The sequence below is a fragment of the Salvelinus sp. IW2-2015 genome, unplaced genomic scaffold (genome assembly GCF_002910315.2).
Source record: "Salvelinus sp. IW2-2015 unplaced genomic scaffold, ASM291031v2 Un_scaffold1667, whole genome shotgun sequence".
NCBI lineage: Eukaryota > Metazoa > Chordata > Actinopteri > Salmoniformes > Salmonidae > Salvelinus > Salvelinus sp. IW2-2015.
The window spans coordinates 23,714-27,885 of record NW_019943071.1 but is presented as its reverse complement, the minus strand read 5'-3'; positions in this window follow the sequence as shown (position 1 = coordinate 27,885).

The following is a 4,172-nucleotide window of genomic DNA, read 5'->3' as shown; positions in this document are numbered from 1 at the left end:
TTTTGTAGGTGTTCTTCCAGGCACGTCTGAAGTTTGCCAATGACCCTCTGGATGATCAGAGGAGGAATGGGAGAAGGTCAGTGTGGTCTATGAGACAAATAGACTTTTTGGTCAAACTACACTTTTAGATTCGTCTCTCAAGTGAAGTGTACCTATGATAAAAAATTACAGACCTCTACATGCTTTGTAAGTAGGAACTGAAAAATCGGCAAGTTCTCAATACTTGTTTCCCACTGTATGTGTATGCATGTATCGGTATATTGTATATAAATACGATGTTTATGTTATCTGTATATTAATATATATGTGTATGTGTATGTATGTTGTATGTATTGGATATATATATTTACCCAAAAATATATGGGAGATTGGACAATGGATGTGTTTAATGAATGAAATGTTTAATTCCTAATATGATTTTATTAAATGGTTTTAACAATGTGTGGTGCTACAGTTTTCCATTATATGTCCCATGTCTCTTAACCTCAAACCCCTGGGAAAGAATGAACATCTGGTGACAGTGCTGCTCTATCTGGGGACACGCGCACACCCAGCCTGTTAGTAATCTGTTTTCACTCCACTGCTACAATTAGTTTCAGTTTCACTGCCTTGGCTGGCAGATGTGAGTGGGGGTGGACTATATTTACTGTACCTATGGTGGATTAAGGAGGGGACTTTTCTTACACTGATAACACAATGTATAGATGACATCTAAGATGGGTATTCCTGAAGACATGCCAATGATCAGTTACTGACGTGTCTAATGGTCTGAGCCACATCTTTTTATTTTATACAGGGGGGGAGTGGGGGCTTCTGTACATGCAGTGGGGTTACTTTGTATAGATGCACTTACGTGTTAGGACAGATAGTGATTCATGATCATTTAATCAGTATAGTTGATGATGATGATGTCAGTAACATTTTTGATCTGAATTATCGCTTTTCTGATATTGTCACATGCAGAGTTAATGTCTTCTTGCTGACTAGTGTCCATGTCACTGTTTTCTTCCCCTCAGCACCTGCAGTAGGTCCCAGCTGTAGCAGTCAGTCACTGTGAAGTCTGACTGAGGGAGGTTTTTGTACGGCTTTATATCACTGTGTGAACACATACCTGTGTGGTCACTCTGACAGTAGTAATCTCCTGCATCTTCAGCCTGGACTCCACATGGTCAGATGAAGTCACTATGAGTTCCACTGCCACTGAATCTAGATGGAGTCCCAGAAGTTGTATGTTGAAGCATAATAGGAGTTTAAGAGCTCCAGGTTTCTGTTGATAGGCTAGAAAGTAATTTCTATTGCACATTACTGCTGGTTTTACAATTCAGAGAGACTGACTGTCCTGGGAGAACAGCTTTCACTGCAGGAGTCTGAGTTACAGTGATTTGTCCTCTGGATTCTGAAAAATGATTAAAAACACAATAATTATTAAATACATATGTAGATTATTTGAATATACATATTAAAGTCATATATATTATTCATTTGTGTAGTATCTTATATGATGTTTTGTGACAATATGAAAAATCTTAACATTGTAACCTTGAAAGCAGAAGCCAGTGTCCAGATGAAAGGTGGTGATAAAGTCATGGTTGTTGTGGTTCTGTTGTCATGAAGGACAGCTCTCAGGTCACGAAGTGTTCAACTCACAGAGTATACCACTCCCAGAGCACTGGAGCAATGTGCTGCAACAGCAAAGTGTTCTCTCTATGAAATAGCCTCCTGGGAGCAAGGCTTACCAAATACTTAACAAACACTCTAAAAACCTGTCAAGCTATCAATTCAGACAAGACACACAGTCCAACATAAATAAGTTTTATTTAATTGTTTTCATAATCAATGTATGCCTACATTTCGGTAGCATATGGGATAATACTGGTTACAAGACTTAGGAACACCTTCCTAATATTGATTTGCACCCCTTGCCTCAGAACAGCTCAATGTGTTGGCCATGGCTCTAAAGGTGTACTAGATTCCTTCCACAGGGATGCTGCCCATGTTGACTACAATGCTTCCCCAGTGTGTCAAGTTGGTGGTAGTGGATCTCTACTCTGAGTTGCTTTTCATCTCATCCCACATATGGTCATTTGTATTGAGATCTGGTGACTGGGCAGGCATGCACAAGCCTGAATTCACTGTCATGTTGAGAACTTCATGTAGGAAATCCTAGCCTTGTGGCATGGCATTATCGCTGAAAAAACTATTTGCAGATGCGATACACTGCTGCTGAAGGATGCAACCGCATTTGGTAATATGTTCAGATATTCCTGTGGTATTCAAACTTTGCTCCACTTTTATAAAAGGGGCCCAATGTTGCCACAAAAACACACCCACACCATCACACACCAATGTTGACACTGCATTTTGGATCATGTACTCATGTGGTTTTGTCCATATCCTAGGTCTCCAGTCAGCGTGAAACAGCAGAACCGGGATTAATCAGAACGCAATTTTTTCCAATTCTCCAGTGTCTAGTGTTTTCATTCCCACTGCAGTTTCTTGTTTTTTTTCGAAGAAGTGGAACTCAGTAGGTTGTCGGCTGACATACGCATTCATGTCAAGTTACAGACGAGTTGTGTATTCTTTTATGGGTCTTTGGTCACAATGTTGTACTGGACTGTCAGTTAACTAACTGTAGCCTATCTGTTGCTCTGCACAATTCATGTCAGCCTCCTTTCTCCTCTTTCATCAATGACAGATTTTTGACCACTGGCCTGTCGTTGGCTGGATGTCTTTTTGGGTGGTGGACATTCTTGATACACACTGGAAACTGTTGAGCGCGAAAAACCAGCAGCGTTGAAGTCTTGGCACACTCAAACCGGTGTGCCTGGCACCTACTACAATACTTTGGTCAAATGCACTTCAATATTTTGTCTCAACCCATACATACACAACCATGTATTACTTGTCTCAAGTCTTAAAAATCCTTCTATAACCTGTCTCCTCCCCTTCATCTGCCTTCATTGAAGTGGATTTAACAAGTGACATCAATAAGGGATCATATTTTTCACCTGTATTCACCTGATCAGTCTGTCATTGAAAGAGCGGTGTATATTCATTCATTCTGTGACTGTTTTCAGTTTGAGGTGTTGGTCGTCAATAATAAAGGGAACCAATGATACTCTAGACTGTAGTCCTCAACACTATAACTGTGTCTAGTCCTAACACTATCATAGTCTGGTCCTCCACACTATTACTGGTTTAGTCCTCAACACGTCCATCCACACTGGTTCGTCCCTAACAACCACTTGTCTAGTGCTCAACACTGTCACTGGTCTAGTCCTCAACAATATCATGGTCTAGTCTCAAACAACTATCACTGGTCTAGTGCCTCAACACTATCACTGTTTGACCTCAACACTATCACTGGTCTAGTCTCAACACTATCACTGGTCTAGACTCAACACTATCACTGGTTTAGTCCCTAACACTACACTTGTCTAGTGCTCAACACTGTCACTGTCTAGCTCAACACTATCACTGGTCTAGTCCTAACACTATCAGGTCTAGACCTCAACACTACACTTGTCTAGTCTCAACACTATCACTGGTCTAGACGTCCAAACACTATCACTGGTTAGTCCTAACACTACCACCTGTTAGTGTCACACTGTCATAGTCTAGCTCAACACTATCACTGTCTAGTCCATAACACTATCCCTGGTCTAGTCCATAACCACTACCATCTTGTCTAGTGCTCAACCACTTCACTGGTCTAGTCCTGATACACCTATACTGGTAGTCTTAGTTCCTAACACTATTGCACTGGTCAATCAAGTCAAATCAAGTTTATTTTTATAGCCCTTTCGTACATCAGCTATTCTCGAAGTTGCTGTACATAACCCAGTTAAAACCCAAACAGAAGCAATGCCGGTGTATGAAGCACGGTGGGCCTAGGAAAAATCCCTAGCAAAGGCCAAAACCTCAGGAAGAAACCTAGAGAGGAACGCAGGCTTATGAGGGGTGGCCAGTCCTCTTCTGTGTGCTGGGTGGAGATTATAAAGAAACTACTGCCAGATGTTCAAAAAAATGTTATAAGTGACAAGCATGGTCAAATAATAATCATGAATTAATTTTTCATGTTGGCTTTTCATAGCCGATCATCAAGAGTTGAAAATAGCCAGGTCCGGGACAGGTGGGTTCCATAAGAGGCAGAACAGCTGAAAAAACTGGAA